The 19,989-nt window shown below is 33.0% G+C and overlaps 1 long non-coding RNA gene across 1 annotated transcript; it reads left to right on the forward strand.

The window, feature by feature from the left end:
* Positions 1 to 2,100: 2,100 nt before the first annotated feature.
* On the forward strand, positions 2,101 to 5,823 carry LOC126884853 (uncharacterized). Its single transcript, XR_007698165.1, has 2 exons — positions 2,101 to 4,836; positions 4,884 to 5,823. It is a non-coding gene; the product is annotated as an uncharacterized LOC126884853 (long non-coding RNA).
* Positions 5,824 to 19,989: the final 14,166 nt, after the last annotated feature.

The following is a 19,989-nucleotide window of genomic DNA, read 5'->3' on the forward strand; positions in this document are numbered from 1 at the left end:
ATTTTTTAATAGTGATTGTGTGGCTCAATTTTCAATGTGGTATTTAATACACAAACCATACATTCATGTCATAACAAAATAGACTGACCTTTACTGATGATTTGACAATGTCTTCACACAAAACAGGTTTCCTATTGGCTTGGGTTGCGATCCAACGACTCGTCTAAGTCTTCCAGTAATGTCTCTGCTCCTTTGAAAACTACGCCTCGTACAGCACTCGTTTCTGCCTTCTCCTGATGCCGTGTTCCACCTTTTTTAACACTTCAACAAAACCGGGATACTCTAGACTCAAGGAGTTATATACTATCTCGACTCAGCCGATCACTCGTTCCACGATATCTTACTTTTTATTTTTCAAGAACAAAACTAACAAACCCGGCGTTTCACTTTTTTGTACACTCTTCTCGAAAACTGGACTTCGCCTTTCGATCGCTCAAAACACACTCCCTCTCATTGCTCATTCATTCTCCTCCTTCCAAATACCCCTTCCAGCATTCAAAAATCAACCAATCCAAAGCAACTTTCAATTATCCGTATTTACCAACACAAACTTTCCTTTTTCTAAATATCTTAATGGATTTCAAGAAAAAATAATATTCCCCATTTCAATTTTATTTTCCACATTAATCCTCTTTACAAATTTAATAACCTATTATCTTATTTACTAGAATATGAGTTATCGGTGGTTATTGACAACCTTTCCACGAACATTTTCTTTTTAAACATCACTCTAATTGTTTACTTGAGTCGTATTGTTCCTGGGGTTCGTAAACAATTCTCCGAAACACTTTCTTAAAAACTACCGATACAAAATTTGTTTTTTACAGGGTGTTCCAAATTTACATGCCCGCGGTCGAGAAAAACGAAAACCTTTATTTTTATTTGAATTTTAAATATAACTATAGACTTTTATTTCTTATGTCAAATAGGAATATAACAATACTTTCGGTTTTTATATCACTCCCGGTTAGAAAAGTATAATCAGATGTTTTTCTGAAAATGGGGAAGGAATGCGAAGTCCATAAAAACCATACAAACGAAAAAACTGGAGTATCTAGGCCACATAATGAGAGGAGAAAAGTACTCTCTGCTAAGACTCATAATCCAAGGAAAAATCTCGGGAAAGAGAAATGTGGGACGTAGGAGGATTTCCTGGTTGCGAAATTTAAGGGAGTGGTATGGGTGCAGTTCAATACAGTTATTCAGAGCTGCAGCCAACAAAGTTAAGATTGCTGTGATGGTAGCCAACCTCCGATAGGAGACGGTACTGCAAGAAGAAGAATCAGAAGTAAAAAAACATAGTCGCAGAAATAGTACAATATATCAGTCATTGAGTATTGAAAAGTCGAGAGGAATAGTTAGCTACGTTTTGATGTCATCTCCGGTTAAATAATTATAACCGAAACTTTGGCAAAAATAACTCAAAATACTTGAAATCGTATATCAATTGAGGCAAATTTACACAAAGTTAGTTCAAATATCGACCAGTTTTACTTCCAGTCATATTGAAACGCCAAAATAAAATAAGGTTTTACATTGTATGACCATTTTTTTATCCCACATATGTATATCTCATAATTTTCATTAAGTATTTTAATAATAAATCACTCCGAAATAGTTCAAAATTGTTTCTTTACTTTCGTAAACCTCAAAGTCGTAACAAAATTATGTATCTCTACGTCTACCAGGTCTGAAATTAAAATATTCTTCTGCAGCTTATAAAATCCCAAAAAGTTTTTGTAGCCGCAAGCCCCGAATTAATTTGTAAAGTGACGGTGAAATGGAAATGTATTGAAGCGTCACAAAAATTTTAAAAACTTTTCCGTTGAGCTGCGTTTAATTCGAACAATGTAATTGGCTCATTTTAGGCGTGTCGAAAGTATCGGTAAAAGGAAAATGATGTTATTTTATTTAAAAAATAACCAGTTTGTTAAAAATTGGCAAATGCATATCATATTCAAGATCCAGATTGGTAGATATGCATTTACGTTAGTTTTAATGCACACTCAAATTCATTATTCTCTTAATATTCTCTCTGCTATTGGTTTCATTCTGAAAATAACAGAAATTACATGGTTGCGTTGTTTTCAACATACAGTGTAGCAGATGGATTTCTACTACAATATTTTATAAAAAATATCCATTAATTTTAATCCTATCCCAAGAAAAATATCAATTTTTCTAATTTATTTTGTCAGTTTAAATATCTTTAAAATTTCCTAAGCCGCTCCTGTTCGAAATATTTCAGAATATTTTCGCAACAAAGTAAAATCATAGGAAAGTTCCTATTTATTTGAGTAGCATTTACCAACTACGTAGATAGTTATTGTGAAATCATTCATTATTCGAGAATGAGTCCTCTAAAAGGTTTGGTGTTTTTCCTTTAAGTTTTGAGCGATAAAAATCCCATGTTATTATTGGTCTGCATTTTGAAAGATCCTTGAGTTGTAGTTGACGATTGGTCAATAGTTTTGGCCGAACGATCGAGAAGAAATGCATCGTTGGGACGCGAGAGAGACGTGACGATGTAAAGCTAGTTCTAAAAGTACATCACTTCAGTAAACATCTTTTTGTTAGAACTCAACCAACAGACTCGTAGAAAGTCGCACTTTGCCGGCAAAATGGTTTTATTTTTATGGTAAAAGAAGTGAAAGACTGGCAGTTTGCCCAGTAAATGTCAACGAATATAATGACAATAGTTTCACGGCATTTTAATGGATATATTATTGTGAAATAGTTCTATTGTTATGCAGTTTGATTTGCCGGTAAAAGAAGTGCGTGGTTTCCTGGTTCCTGTCCTTTATGTAGCTGTTGCTATTTTTATGATGTTTTGGATTTGTTCATGTTCCAGTAAGAAATGCCCGGATGATATTATTTGGTATCGATTTTATCCAGTTTTGTAATGATTTGGATTTGAATGTCTTCCCTCCCTCCAATCCTGAATGGAAAATTTTGAAGTTCCAAGTGTTGTGACATGGATTTTTGTTTTAACAAGGTATGATAATGTTTATTTTAAATAATTCACAAGTGGATATTAATGGTAAAGGTTTTACATAATTAAATATGTTGTTTTCAACATGGATTCTCTAAAAATTTTATTGTAAAGTAAATAATAAATGACAGTGACTTTTGACAGCCATGTCAAATTTTTGTTTTGGTACACTGCTAAAAATAAGGTTAAAAATTGTAAAATCATGTATTTTGTTATTATTATTCATTTCTGGTTTGAGAATGTGTCTATTCTCAATAAAAATAAAAAGGTATTAAGGTTTAAATAAACATTATAAAATGTACACATCTTTATTTCTGTAACCTCTTTAATTTAAAAAAATTATTAACAGATATCTAATACAAGTGAATAAGTTTTAGAACAGAAGAAAATATAATGGCATAGAAGCCAAATGATGATAATTTGTAGCCCACTATAACCCCAACGAGGAATCTACGATGAATGTCCCCCAGTTGCTTTCCAGTAAGTACTCGATATGAGAATTGAGGATTTTTCGAACGGCGTCCCAATTTGTTTAAATAGTAGGAAAGTCCTCAAGTCTGTGTAAGTATCCTTTGCTTTATTTGCTTATTAGATTTTGTAGTCATTACTTCATTAAACCCTATTAAAAATACAGGTAGTTGTTGGAAAAACGCTACAAATAGCGCCCTGTACGTGGGGCTCGATCCATTTTTAGCCCCCCTGATCCCATTAGCATGTGCCCAATACCATGTCCTTTTAGCCTCCTTTCGGTCTCATTTGTACTACAACTGTTAGGCAGTGCCCGTCTTGGGCAGCCGATCTCAGTTTGTGGTGCAGGTGTTTCCGACAACATGGAAGCTCGACTCTTGTCATGTTTTGTATGCCCATTGTTACAAGTCTAGCTTGTAGACATGTTCAACTAGTAGTTAGCCTATCTACTAGTCCCCAATGTCTTTAGCCACCCCCCACTTAGTGTTACACTTTTAATACTTGTAACGTACACCCTGAAGTTTGACCCGAGTAAATATCACCCTAGTCTTTCCAAATAGTTTTGCCCAGATTCCTCTTGTCTTGTCCCTAGAAACTGTTTCAAGTCTTTTAGTGCCCCCGAAACTGTTTCAGTCTTTTAGTTCCCACAAAAGAGCCCATTTTTATAAATTTTGTTCACGAATGTTAATAATTTTTCCAAAGAGGTGTAAGTATGTACACATTTTGTTGTGGTGTTGATTTGGTCATGCTGCTGATTGTATAGGCATGTACCATTTCATACATAATAGTGTATTTAACTTGTAACCCCATATTATGTAAACCGTAGTATACTGGTATTGTATTTTATGTATCGTACAACAGAATAGTATGTTAAAAATTGTGACGTACTTACTATATTGTATTGATATTGTACCCATGATGAAAGCATTGGTTAAATTTTTTGGAAAATATTTATGAAATATATAGACAAACAGTTGAGTAAAAATAAAGTAAAAAATTTTTTTAGAAAATTTTGGTAAAAAAAGTAACGTTAAAATTTTTTAAAATTTTGCTAAAAGTTACAATTAAAATGTTTAGAATATTGAATCCACTTATAGAGTATAACAATATGTTATATTTTTTTGCATGTATTCTTGTAGATCATCAGTTTTTTACAGAATAAACGTTTTTTGTGATTATTGATTTGGTCGTTTGAGTAGATGTGTGATAATAGTTGGTATGGTCCGTGTATGAGCTAATTCGGTATGGTCTGTGTGAGTAAGTCCCGTGATTTTCCAGCGAAGCCTATCTATATTGGGTATATTATTGCCACAGGTTAGTTGGAGAAGTCATCCTTGAAGAAGTAACCCCATGAAGAAGTGAAGAGGGAAACCGTGGTGAGGCCCCTCCACTTGTTCATGAAGAAGTGAAGAGGGAAACTGAGGCGAGGCCCCTCCACTTATTAATGAAGAAGTAGACCCCTTGTTTTTTCAAGCAGCCAGGAGAAAAGCTATCACTTTTTGATTTGAAGATAGCGTACTCTGTCGACACTGTTTTGAAAAAAACCCTTGATATATGGATTTGTTCATGTTAGAAGTGAAAAAAAAGTTACCCCATGAAAAAGTGAAGAGGGAAACCGTGGCGAGGCCCCTCCACTTATTGATTAAAAATGATGTATGTTTTCTTGTATCTGGCATATCACAAGTGTAATACTCGTGATGAGGAAGTGTTGTTCAGTTGTCTGAGAATACTCCCATTAATAGTCGGAGCAAGAACGGTTTTATTTGTGTAAGCTCATATAAGAACCAAGTTTCAATATTATTTGTGTTTGTAAGCCCATGTATATGGAGTATGACTAAGAACCAAGTTTCGATATTATTTGTGTTTGTAAGCCCATGTATATGAAGTATGGAGAATGTATAAATGCCCTATGAGTCTTTTGTTCCCTGTTTGTTTGTCTATCCCTTTTTTGTCTGGAAATTCTAGAGTCTGTTATCCCGTAATGTCTGTTAGCCCATGTCCCTGATGGAGTTTGATTTTTTTTGGCGAATAGTTCGTTGACCTCTCTTGTGTTTGTTTATTGAAAGTAGGCTAAGAGCAGAAGCTGTGACAAGGCTGGTGAGCTTAGGATCTGGCCGCGTTGAGTACAGGTGAAGCTTGCTTTCGGTGGATAAATGGAAGTGGTCGTTCGTCGGAATTGTCATTCTTTCCAATGTCCCTTTGGTCTTTCCCTTGTGTGTTTGCTTTCATCCCTGTTTTGAAAAAGTAGTCTAACCCCAGTTTGGAAGAGTGAAGTCTACTCATGTTTTGGAAAAATAAAGTCTACCCATTGTTTTGGAAAAGTAAGATCTACTCATGTTTTGGAAAAGTAAGATCATATCCCCGGTTTTGAAAAGTACAAGTTTATCCCAGCTAGTGATTTGAAAATGTGAAAGTTGTCTTGTGAACTTTCATGAAATTCTTTTATGTCCTAGGTAGGACTGTTGATTGAAAACGTAATGATGTAGTATTTCCTATGTCATGTGTTACGTTCATTTTTTTTTTGGTCTTGATTAAATGGTTTGATATCCCGTTTGAAACCAGTATACTAGTTTTTTTTTGGTCTTTTTATGTTGTCACACGCACCCCCCCCCCTTTGTTGGTTTTGTTTGAATGAGTTGTTGAGATAAGTTATTTGTGACATTTTATCTCGACGAGGTATTTAGACTGGATTGTCTAAATCCTCCTTTTGCAGAACCGTTGCCGATAAAAGTCCCGTGAAACTCGCTAGTTGTTTAGAGTTTAAGCAGATGCCTATCTGCTGAGCCAAGAGCTCAGAAAGATTTTTTAGTTTTTGAAAACCAATCCTGGTTAGGCAACGAGGTGATGAGGCTGTGTCTGCCCTGCTATATGGTATATATTATATGGTATATATAGTATATATGTCACTTGTGTTACTGCAGTGGATGTCAGCGAGGTCCACACAGGGCACAAGATTATTTCTTTCCCAAGGCACAGAAACTCTTGTCACCTACAGTTCTCAGTAGAGTCTTTAAACATTTAAGTCTACTCGACTTTAAAGAGTCTGGCGATTGATGGCACGCTAGCCCACTCCCTAACAATGATGTTTTGTTTTTGTTTAATCCCCACTAGCCATTATTTAAATATTTTTGTATTGTTGTCCTGTCACACCCAAGAAGTCAATGTTGGATTTTTGTAGTTATCGAAAACTGAATTGGTAATCCAGTTTCCTCTCTTCCGAGGAGGCTATTGTAGCAGATGGATTTCTACTACAATATTTTATAAAAAATATCCATTAATTTTAATCCTATCCCAAGAAAAATATCAATTTTTCTAATTTATTTGTCAGTTTAAATATCTTTAAAATTTCCTAAGCCGCTCCTGTTCGAAATATTTCAGAATATTTTCGCAACAAAGTAAAATCATAGGAAAGTTCCTATTTATTTGAGTAGCATTTACCAACTACGTAGATAGTTATTGTGAAATCATTCATTATTCGAGAATGAGTCCTCTAAAAGGTTTGGTGTTTTTCCTTTAAGTTTTGAGCGATAAAAATCCCATGTTATTATTGGTCTGCATTTTGAAAGATCCTTGAGTTGTAGTTGACGATTGGTCAATAGTTTTGGCCGAACGATCGAGAAGAAATGCATCGTTGGGACGCGAGAGAGACGTGACGATGTAAAGCTAGTTCTAAAAGTACATCACTTCAGTAAACATCTTTTTGTTAGAACTCAACCAACAGACTCGTAGAAAGTCGCACTTTGCCGGCAAAATGGTTTTATTTTTATGGTAAAAGAAGTGAAAGACTGGCAGTTTGCCCAGTAAATGTCAACGAATATAATGACAATAGTTTCACGGCATTTTAATGGATATATTATTGTGAAATAGTTCTATTGTTATGCAGTTTGATTTGCCGGTAAAAGAAGTGCGTGGTTTCCTGGTTCCTGTCCTTTATGTAGCTGTTGCTATTTTTATGATGTTTTGGATTTGTTCATGTTCCAGTAAGAAATGCCCGGATGATATTATTTGGTATCGATTTTATCCAGTTTTGTAATGATTTGGATTTGAATGTCTTCCCTCCCTCCAATCCTGAATGGAAAATTTTGAAGTTCCAAGTGTTGTGACATGGATTTTTGTTTTAACAAGGTATGATAATGTTTATTTTAAATAATTCACAAGTGGATATTAATGGTAAAGGTTTTACATAATTAAATATGTTGTTTTCAACATGGATTCTCTAAAAATTTTATTGTAAAGTAAATAATAAATGACAGTGACTTTTGACAGCCATGTCAAATTTTTGTTTTGGTACACTGCTAAAAATAAGGTTAAAAATTGTAAAATCATGTATTTTGTTATTATTATTCATTTCTGGTTTGAGAATGTGTCTATTCTCAATAAAAATAAAAAGGTATTAAGGTTTAAATAAACATTATAAAATGTACACATCTTTATTTCTGTAACCTCTTTAATTTAAAAAAATTATTAACAGATATCTAATACAAGTGAATAAGTTTTAGAACAGAAGAAAATATAATGGCATAGAAGCCAAATGATGATAATTTGTAGCCCACTATAACCCCAACGAGGAATCTACGATGAATGTCCCCCAGTTGCTTTCCAGTAAGTACTCGATATGAGAATTGAGGATTTTTCGAACGGCGTCCCAATTTGTTTAAATAGTAGGAAAGTCCTCAAGTCTGTGTAAGTATCCTTTGCTTATTTGGTTATGTATTTAGTCTTCTTTAAACCCTCCTACCCCTCCCAACGAATCTACGACCTGCCACCGCACAAAAAATGAGCTGCCGTTCGCATGAAGGTTTGCGTGTCTGTTCCTTCTGCTAGCCCCATTTCGACTCCCCAGTATCTCTATAGATAGTCTTTCCTTGATCCCATTAGAGCAGACAGGTAAAACGCTTCAACAGGATATATGGCAATTTTTTGAAGCATCGAAAGCGAAAGAATATTTCGGTTATGAAGCGGAAGGCCAAGCAGGATTTCTTAGCGATTGATCCACTAATGACAAAAAAAGATGGTACAAAATCAAGAAATTCATAAAAATATGTTGTTTTTCAACCTATTGGTAGGGGAGCAAAGTATGCTAAATGTGCAATCACTCGAGCGCTTTGGGTAATTATTGGATTGTGAAGAGTAAGTCCTAAAACCAAAAAAAGTTTTCCATTTTAGTGGAGACTTATAGCGCCATCTATCCATAATTGGAAAAAATGTCTCGAATAAAATTACTTATTTTTACGTAAGGAATCCAAATCTGCAATAAAAACTGGGGGATCCCATTTAAGATTTTAAAATAACCCCCACCTCACCTTCGTGGGGGGTCGTGTTTGGTGCCATTCGATAGAATTTTAAAAAATATTGAATAAGTGTATTTTTCGGTTTTCCGATCTGATATTCATTTCGCAAAATATCGCAGGATTCGTATTTAAAATATTAAATTTAACCCCCACTTCTCTCCTTGGGTAGCCGTGTTTAGTATCATTCGATAGATTTTTGAAAAATATTGAGTACGTAATTTTTAATTTTTCGATATATCATTCATTCGCGTCAATATGTTCGCGTCGCTTCAATCATATGTCAATATTCGCTTTTTTTTTGTGAAACTTTGGAACTCACCCATTTCCTTACGGCCTGCTTAAATGGTCAGATTTTTGAAATATACACTGTATTGCATGTACTTAACTTACCTTATGTTAGTCTGACGATTTTCTAAGGATAGATTTTTTTTCGGCCCCCTCTTAACGAATACCCCTGCATTAAGAGCTGGTAGAGCATATGGTAGAGCTACATTTTCAGGGTACAAGGTGTCTTCCATGTAATAATCTGAAGCGCTCGAGTAACTGCAAAAATCCTCGCTTGGGCTCCCCTACCATACGGAAAGCGTACGATATCGTTCCACTGACTGTAAAAGCTGTAACGATCAATGGAAAGCACGAAATAATGATATTATTATATAATTAATAAAAGAGGCTAAAGCACTATAAAATCAATCCATAACAGAAATAATCAGGGATAGGAATAACAATAGGATTTCTAACATTAAAGGGTTTCATGTAAGAATATTGCCTTTCCCCACTTTATTTAAAATATACCACTTCTTCTTTATGTACCATGTCCTTTTAGAACGTTGGTTACCATCATAGCTATCCTAATTTTATTCACTGCCACCCTAAATAGCATGCTTGTGTCAACACAATGCCAATCTCACAAGTTCTTCAACCATGAGGTTCTTCTTTGTAGCAATATTTTGTTGCAACCTATATTTGGGACCTCTCATTACATGTCCCAAATACTCCAGCTTTCTCTGCTTGATGCTTTTTATGATCTCAGTAGTCTTGCTGAGACGTTCTAGTATTGTGGAGTTTCGAATCTTCTCCACCCAGGAAACTTTTAAAATTCTTCTATAGCACCACATTTCGAGAGCCTCAAGGCGATTTAGATCGATGTTATTCACAGTCCAGGACTCGACACCATAAAGTAAGACCGAGAACACGTAGCAGCGAAGTAGGCGGATCCTCAATGCCAATTTTAGTTCTCTGTTACATAGCACCTTGGACATATTTCTAAAAGCGGCTCTAGCCTGCCCTATCCTAGATCTAATTTCGCCGTGACTTACTGCGTTACAATTTAGTTGCTGTCCAAGGTAAACGATTTTATCAACTTGCTCAAGTTTGGTATTATTTACATATATAGACGGTTTTATATGCTGCTGTTTACTTATTACGAGTATTTTGGTTTTCCCTATGTTCAGATCCAGACCTGCCTCCCTACAACTCTCAACGACACTATCAAGTAGTGTTTACAGATCTTCTTGACTAGAAGCTAGGAGTATTGTATCATCCGCATATCGCAAAGTATTGATGACTTCACCGTTCACAAGTATTCCTTCTTGTTTTTCAGAAAAAGCTTTTCTGAAAATTCTTTCGAAGTAAACGTTGAAAAGCAGTGGTGACAAGAGGCATCCCTGCCGTACTCCACTTTTATTATTAAGAGCCTGTGATTCCACACCATCTACTAAAACTGATGTTGTTTGATTCCAATATAAATTTGCAATTATTCGAACATCTCTGACGTCCAAGCCTATGTCTTTTAGAGCTTCGATCAATATAGAGTGCTTAACACGATCAAATGCCTTTTGGAAGTCAATAAAACAACAGTATATATCTACAGATATATCTCGACATCTTTGAGCAAATATATTCATTCCAAACAATGACTCTCTCGTTCCAAACCCGTTACAGAAACCAAACTGTGTGTCATCCAGTTATTCCTCGCATTTATTGTAGATTCGACCATGTATTATTACCTTCAGAAAAATTTTCAATAAATGGTTTAACAAACTGATAGTTCTATAATCAGCACAGGTTTTTGCTGTTGTCCTCTTAGGTAGAGCTATAAACAGTGAATTAGACCAGCCATTAGGAATATACCACGAGGGTACTTTAAAAAGGTAGAAGCAAACATGTAGAACAATCAAGATATTACTTATCAATATTACAGACTCTCAACTTTGTTAACTATCAATAATAATTGTGGCTCAACTTATGTTATAGCCTTATTCTTTAGAAATACCGTTGTAGTAATATTGTTGCTAGAGCGGTAAATTATCATTGTATACCGGGTGTACCAATCAAACTGTATTTTTTTTTTTTTGTTAAAGCTCGTGTGACCCTGTGGAATGTTCTAGCATATAAAAAATACTGAATTTAAAACCCAACCCTAGCCTCTTGTTTTTTAAGATACCTACTGTTTTTGCTTGTGTTGGACAATAAACAAGTTAGGTACTTTAACACCTACCCTTATTTTCGTCAATACAGGGTGTATTTAAACAAGGATGACAAACTTTAAGCAGTAATTCGACACCCCCATCGAACAAGGTTGTAACTCAGTTTTAGCGATTTTACAGGAGAGGCAAAAAACGAAACCATGACTTTTTAAAAATTTGTAGCGAATTGATTAGACTCTTTTACACTAATGTGGCATGATATTTATATCATAATAAGGGATTACTGTTAGATGAATGTTTTGCAATTTTAATAACTATTGAAAATCTTGAGTTTGATTGAGGTACAACCTTGAGATTAAACATGAGTATTCGTAGAAAAAGGTTGTAAGTCGCCATTTTACACTCTCTGTGTTCATTATTTTTCCGGTTTAACTATTAAAAGGTTGTATGTTTTGAGTTATTTGCAGTATAGCTAGGAGGAAATGAGTTTTTAAGGAATATTTAAACAAAATATCAACTAATAGTTTTCACAATTTTAATTTTAAATTATTTGCCGGTGCGGCGCGCTCCGTTTCAAAAATCTCCTATTTTCCTCCGAAAAATATTTTTTCTAAATTCTTTGGGATATTCTAAATAAAATAAGTTTCTTGACATTTTTCTCAAAAGTTAACAGTTTTAAAGTTATAAGCGATTTAACATCCGAAAATGCGTTTTTTTGTCATTTTCGGATTTTAAATGGCTTATAACTTAAAAACTGTTAACTTTTGAGAAAAATGACAAGAAACTTATTTTATTTAGAATAACACAAATAATCTAGAAAAAATATTTTTCGAAGGAAAATAGAAGATTTTTGAAATGGAACGCGCCGCACTGGCAAAAAAATCGGATAAACACGTATATTTAACAATTAAAAAACAACGGTATAAATTTAAGTAAGACGCGATCACTCTTCAGAATCTTGAAGCTGAATGTTCAGTCTTCAATCTAAGTATCTGGCAACTTCAAAAATGCTAATTTAAATATGACTTTTTAAGCCTATAAAATGCGTATTTTCGCATTTTTCAGATTTCAATCGCCTATAACTCCAAAACTATCAATTTCTGAGAAAAATTACAAGATACCTTTCTTGTTTCGATTGACCCATAAAATCTAAAAATATATGCTACAGAGCAAAAAAATATGATCTTTTGTATTTGTTTAAAAAAATTGTTTAAACAATTTCTTAATGTTGTTCTGAAGCTATTTCCTTGTGGCATTTTTATAATTACGTATTTTTTATGGGAAATAAACCACAATTTTACTAAAAAATGAATTTATTAACGTTTCGAAGCCCAAATCGGGTTTCGTTGTCAAAATACAAAATACTATTAAAATGAAACAAACATGTTGTTGCTAAGTAAAAAAATTCTTCTAATAATTTATTTAATCTGACTCATTTATATTGGCAATTCAGACGTATATTATACATTTTAAAGTAGAAGACTTTAAAATGATATCGCCAATATTTATGAGTTGCGTTCCTGGGACGACTTTACTAAAAGATAGTTCATTCGATTACATGAAATCAATCCCAACTCAAGAATATCCGTTGCAAAAAATCATAGCATGTGATCTGTCTTTAAAAAGACAACCAAATGCAACGATGACAGTAAAATTCTCGCGTTAGAGATTCCATAGTAAATCACGAGGGAAAACCAAGAAAAAACCTCGTGATACTATCCCGACATCGTAAGTATTTGGTCTTACATTTAATCTACCTTCAAAAAACTAATACCAAATTCTGACTTTAATATGTTTAAATTATAAATAATAATAATATTACATAGATATACAATAAGTAATACTAAATAAAACTTGTACTAACTCGATATGTTATTGATTTACTAATCGTGGTATTTTCTTTCTTTGGGATTGATTTCATGTAATCGAATGAACTATCTTTTAGTAAAGTCGTCCCAGGAACGCAACTCATAAATATTGGCGATATCATTTTAAAGTCTTCTACTTTAAAATGTATAATATACGTCTGAATTGCCAATATAAATGAGTCAGATTAAATAAATTATTAGAAGAATTTTTTTACTTAGCAACAACATGTTTGTTTTATTTTAATAGTATTTTGTATTTTGACAACGAAACCCGATTTGGGCTTCGAAACGTTAATAAATTCATTTTTTAGTAAAATTGTGGTTTATTTCCCATAAAAAATACGTAATTATAAACAATTTCTGCCAAAAATTCCGCCCGGCACCCTTCAGATTTGTTTAAAGGGGACATTTTTGAATAGGAATACACAAAGAAACCAAGTCAGAAATTTTTTTAAGACGGGAGCGGTCTTACCACATGGACTAAGTAGAGGCTTTGTTTTTAAATCCTAAGCAGCCTAATAACCGCGGGTTAGAAGCCCAATGGAAGTTTTTATTTTTCTATTTTCAACGAAAACATTTCGTTCATAAATTCGCAAAATTGTGTATGTTATTGCGTTGCCGTTCCTGCAATACTCAGAGCAGATCGATGGATTCTTATGTAGTTTTTCCTTCTGAATCCAAATCTGAAAACGGCATTTCGATATTTCTAACCGTCTTCGACATAATCGACTTCAAAGTCTAAAATGTGACGTCACAATCGTTTTATTTTCTTCCGACACACTACACGTCCAGCTGAAATCGTTGCCATTAAGTAGGCTTGTTTTTTAATCTCAATTTGTTAAGCAAAGCATAGGTTATTTACATTTGAGTTTGACACTTCGTAAATGTCAAACTAAATTTTAAATTAAGTATTAATAAAATATCAATGACATTTGATAGTGAATTTAATTATTATATAAAATAAATAAGATGTTCAAAAATACAATTTCAGTATATTCTAAATGCAATAATTATTTATTAACAGCTTTAAAAAGGTTTATACGGGTATACGGCCTCACCTTTATGATAAATGGACTGTTCCATTTGCTATGAAATTAAAATATAGTCGGCTCGCTAAACTCGACACAACTGGCTAGTAATTTTAGTAGGTAATTTTTTTGTTTTTGCGAATTTTGTCAAAATTGACAAAATTACTAATTATTTAGTAATTATTACCTAATTAGTAATTATTTTTTTTTGCCAACTTGGCAAAATTATTGACTAAAATCACTAACCAGTTGTGTCTGAATTTAGCGAACCGACAGTATATGAAATAATATTGTTTGTTATAAAAAATTATGCTCTAATATGTGCAATTGCATCCTTCTAATGGAAAAAAATATTTGAAGATTTTTCTCAAATTATGGATACCAACAACATTTTCATTTATAACTCTTTTATTTTTAATTTGACGAAGAAAGGTTATTCTTCTTAAAAACCTCTTCATGTTCTAAGATTTATGATGCAACCATCATATGTAAAATTTTATTAATTTTATACGAGGTATATAAAAATATGAATTCCGATCAGAAGTAAACTACCTTTATAGTTCATAACATTTAAATTAGAATGATATAATTGCACATTAAAACATAATTATTAATTCTAAACTACTTTTCATAATAGCAATTTTCCATAATATGAATTAAAATACGTAAATAAACAAAGTTCTCGTTATGATAATGCTCGCATTTTCAGCTTGCTTTTTTATACATTTTATGATTGTAAGTATATTTGTTATATAATTTTTTTTCAGAAAATGTGTATTTAATTAAAATTTTTGCCAACAATTATTGTTCAAAAATTATTTCTTTGTGCAATTTTTCAATGTGTTTGTGTGTGCTATATTCTTTTATTTTTCTAATTTTTGGTATTGTTTTAATAAAAAATTTTGGAAAGTAGTAAGTATTAAAATTAGTTTATTATTTAAATAAAATATAATTAACTGTTTAAAGTACACATTAATTTCTTTGAAATCATATAATAGAAGTATACCTTCTTACGTGCTTAAAAAGTACACACACATTCTTTTATTTTTTATTTATTTCGTATATCTGTGGCAAAAAGTTTATCTAATGCCATCCCCTCTTTGTGAACACACACACACACATATTTACGAATTTATAGCTAGGTTTAAGAGTTTATGGTTCTCTATTTAGTCGTTAGGTGTCATTTAATGTTCAATACGTTTATGCTTGCAGTGGTGATTAAAATATCCAATAAATTTATATTAATATATTATAAAACCGGCTAAAATAATGCTGGTATATTAAATAACACAAAATTGAATCTCACACAGTTCCAATTTGTGTAATATAAATAAAAGCTAATTACATTGAGAGTTGCATAATTTGGTCTCTGAATAAATTACCATATATATAAATACATAAACGCGGTTCTGCAATAAATGTAACTCCAAACATGTTATTTGTATCTTAAATAAATAATGGACACCAATCGATAAATGTTTTAAATAGTAATGTAGGCTACAGAGATATCTGAATTGCCTCAATTAAACAAGATGATGGCAGAAATTTGTAAATTGAGAAAGATGTTTTGAGCGTCCGAGAGGGTAGAAGGGTCTTAAGATTTTTCTCACCACCGAGAAGGGGTGAAACTCACCCCTAGGACAAAATCACACATCAGCACAATATCACTTTTTTCTTTGACATGTTAGCTCTGTGTATACCAAATTTCATGTCAATCTAAGCGGTTCTTTAAAATTTAGAGGTTTTGCAATATTTTACTGTTAACGAATGATCTAAAACAGAGCTCCTTCAGTTCGTTTATTTCATCAATATCCTTAGTATTTTCATTCACTTCATCGATCAATTTTAGTTTTGTCAAAATGGAACGATATAAGACAAATGAAAACAAATATAGCAGTAAAGACTACGAAAACGAAGGAACGACGACTTTCTGGCTACTAAATAAGTTACAAATATATTCAATAAATGATTTAAAAATTTTCTAAACCGCAAATTTTGATCGCATTTCCATAGTCTAAAGTCTAAAATATTGATGAGAGCGTGACCAATTTTTTAGGTTAGTGAATGCGGCGAGTAAACAATTTTACAAACTAAATTTAAAAGAATTTTGACAGTCTAAATTTTGACAGTGGATAAATCGGTTTAAAGATTTTAAATTTCTTTTTGGTACTATTTCTTAAATATAGTACTGACATGTTTCATATTTAATATATTAAAGCAAATGTAAATAGACTTTTACATGTGTTTAAAATTTTTTAAAAATAATTTATATTTTAAAAGTTATTCGATCAAATGTCGCTTAATTCGTTAATGATTTTTTAAGATATGCATGAGTTAAGATCCGAATACCGGATTAAGAGACATATTTGGCGCTTAATCTGATGTTACCTGACAAAGGATGTCTTTTAATTCGATATCTTAAACGTTAGTAAATATGTTATGTTTTGTAATAAAGAATTAACCGACTATTGGTGGCGCTTGATTCGTTATTACACTTACAAAGATGCGGATTTTTGTTTATGACAATGGATTATGTACCATTATTGGCATTTAGTTCGATATTACAAATCCTAGTGTGAGATTTTTTTAATAAAATAAAAAATGTCGCTTGATACAGGCATTTAGAAACAGCTTTTTTTAAATTTTTTTACAAAAAACATATTTTTATACATAGATTTGCACCCTAGCTGCAAGATAGCACTATTATCTCGATTTTTGACTTTTGGCGGTTAATCCGTTATTACATAACGCGGTCAAATTTAGATTGTCAAAATTATTTTAAATTTAGTTGTAAAATTGTTTATTCCACGCAGTCACTAACTTACAAAACTGGTTACGCTCTCATCAATATTTTGGGTTAAATTTTCCGGGTATATGCAGGGTTAAATTTGATAGCAACTTCGTTAGGTTAATGTTAATTTTTATTATAGTATAATTAATTTTAACCTAACGAAGTTGCTATCAAATTTAACCCAGCATCCAACAGGTGGGTGTAGTACACCCCAACAATACTGCAGCGCCTAAAACACAAGGAAATTTTGCATGTAGTGGCACTAGCGGCTAGATAGCTTTCTATTGTATTTATATATTCATCTATGCGATGACACATAGTTTTTAGTCGTCTGTTCAGTTTCAACAAGTACATTTGGTTTGAAACTGGTCCCACCCCACGTTTCGGATTTTCTACCTTCTGCAGAATTGTATTTATTTTGTTTCCTTCTTCTTGTAGTGCCTATCCGTTTCGGATGTTGGCGACCATCATGGCAATCTGTACTTTGCACATTGCTGCTCTGAAAAGATTTGTAGTGGTTGTGTTGAACCACGTTGGTAGATTTTTCAGCCACGAAATTCTTCGCCTTCCTGGTCCTCGCTTTCCCTCTACTTTTCCCTGTAAGACCAGCTGCAGCAGTCCATATCTTTCACTGTTCCTCATGATGTGACCGAGGTATTCGATTTTGGCTCTTTTTATTTTGATTAACAGCTCTTTTTCTTTTTGCATTCTCAGCAAAACACCCCCATTAGTAATGTGGTCGATATAAGGTATCTTCAGGATTCGACGATAAAGCCACATCTCAAAAGCCACAATTTTCTTGCAGGTGGCGTCTGTGAGAGTCCACGACTCAACTCCGTACAACAGTATAGGAAAGATATAACATCGTAGTAATCTGACTTTTATGGGTATCGACAAATCATGACATTTGAACAACTTTACCATTTTTTGAAATGCAGATCTTGCGTTATCTATCCTACATTTGATTTCTATAGAATGGTCCCAATTTTCATTGACGTTCGTACCAAGGTAGGTATATGTTTTTACTCTTTCGATTTGTTGACCATTCACACTGATTCGTCCAAATTGCTGTTTGTTCTTAGAGATAATCATACATTTTGTTTTCTTAGTGTTTAGTGAAAGTCCGTATATCTGACTGACTTCTGCGATTCTGTTCATTAACTCCTGTAGGGCTTCAGAACTGTCAGAGAATATCACAGTGTCGTCTGCGTATCTTATGTTATTGATACATTCTCCGTTAAATCGAATTCCGGCTTCAACATCATCCACTGCTTCTTGAAAGATTTCCTCAGAGTAGATAGCAGTGGGGATAGTATACATCCCTGACGGACCTCACGTTTGATTTTGATATCGTCGAATTCTCCTGCCTCTATCCGGATAGAGGATGTTTTATTCCAGTACAGATTGCTGATAATCCTTAAATCACAGGTGTTAATTCCAATATTGGTTAATATCTCCATCAGCTTGTCGTGCTTTACTGTATCGAACGGTTTATGGTAATCAATGATATATGCAGAAATATTGCAATTTACGTCTCTACATCGTTGAAATAGCACTTGTATACTAAATAGAGCCTCTCTTGTACCCACTGAATTTCGAAAACCAAACTGTGTACGGGTGATTTTTTCTTCGCACAGTCTATATATCCTTTGATGTATAATTTTTAGAAATAGTTTTAAAATATGGCTCATTAAGCTGATGGTTCGGAAATCACTGCAGGATACGGACATTGTTTTCTTTGGTAAAGCAACATACGTCGACTTCAACCATGTTTTTGGTATTAATCCGCTTAAATATATGTCGTTAAATATTTTGGTTAGGCGTTGCGTACCGTCGGTGTTAAATAGTTTTATGAGTTCAGCATATGTATTGTCAGGTCCAGGAGCTTTGCCATCTTTTAGTTGTGATATTGCCCTTTCCACTTCATCTGATGTGATTGGTAAGTGGTCATCACATATGTAGGATGGAGGTTGTTCGGATCTAGTATCATCATTATGTTTTACTCATATAAATAAGTAAGTATAAATAAGTGAATAATACTTCTTATATATTTTAACATATTTTTTACGAGTTTAAGCTAAAATGAATTACGAACGAGAACAAGCAAGCCTTTAGGGCTTATGGGATGGAGCAGACAGTGACGAATGTATTGACAAGAGTGATTCGGAAGTAAGAGAATAAATAGACAATGTTAGTGTAAATTTAGACTTGACCAGCCTCAAGATGTTTACCATCACAGACAACTAAACGTAAATAAATTTTTTTGAGACTCTTTAACTCTTTCAGTTTCTGGGGTTTGTCACACCCCACCTGTCTGTTAGTGGCAAAAAAATTCACCTGTCGGATACCGGGAGAATTTTGTCATTTTAAATCTTGGTGGACGCTATTACGGAATTTTTAAAATTTGGCCGGGTTTTATTTATTATTATAATTTTTATAATAATTGGGGGTTGCACGAAAGACAATAAGAAGTTCATATACATATTATATGACTATATTCTAATACAGCTAGAAATTGTTGAGATGTTCACGCACATGAACTTAAATAATGTTACTTCTTTTATCTTCTATTGACTATTATATTTGATAATGACAACAATTACACACTTCAGCTAACTATTCTTTCACTTCCTTGAAACAATATTAGCATGTGAAAGAAGAAGAAAAAAAGTAGACGTCCAAATTTGACTTTATTCGATGTTATTTTTCAACATCTGTTTCGAAACGGATAACACACCAATATGTTTCGTTACGTCATTACCTATTTATTCTAAATTTGTTCCGGTAACAAGTTTGGCTTCGACTCGTAGGAGAGTTTAAAGAAGTATTTCCATATTTTAAATTGCGACCTTTCCAACTTGTATCATCAGTTGGAATTGAATGCATAATTCAATTCCTGAAAAAGTTTCTTTTATCAGTTCGTTCATTGACGTGCATGAATGTTTTCGGAGAAAACATAAACATATTTATGTTTTATGAAACATATATTATATGTTCCATAATATGTAAAGGATTCATGATAAAACGATTATGAATTATGAAAAAATTTAAATCAATCATTATTATCATAAAAGGAAAGCTCTTTTGAACATTTTTTTTTTGATCCGGGAATTAACCAAAAT

Source organism: Diabrotica virgifera, chromosome 5 (assembly GCF_917563875.1).
Source record: "Diabrotica virgifera virgifera chromosome 5, PGI_DIABVI_V3a".
Taxonomy (NCBI): Eukaryota; Metazoa; Arthropoda; class Insecta; order Coleoptera; family Chrysomelidae; genus Diabrotica; species Diabrotica virgifera.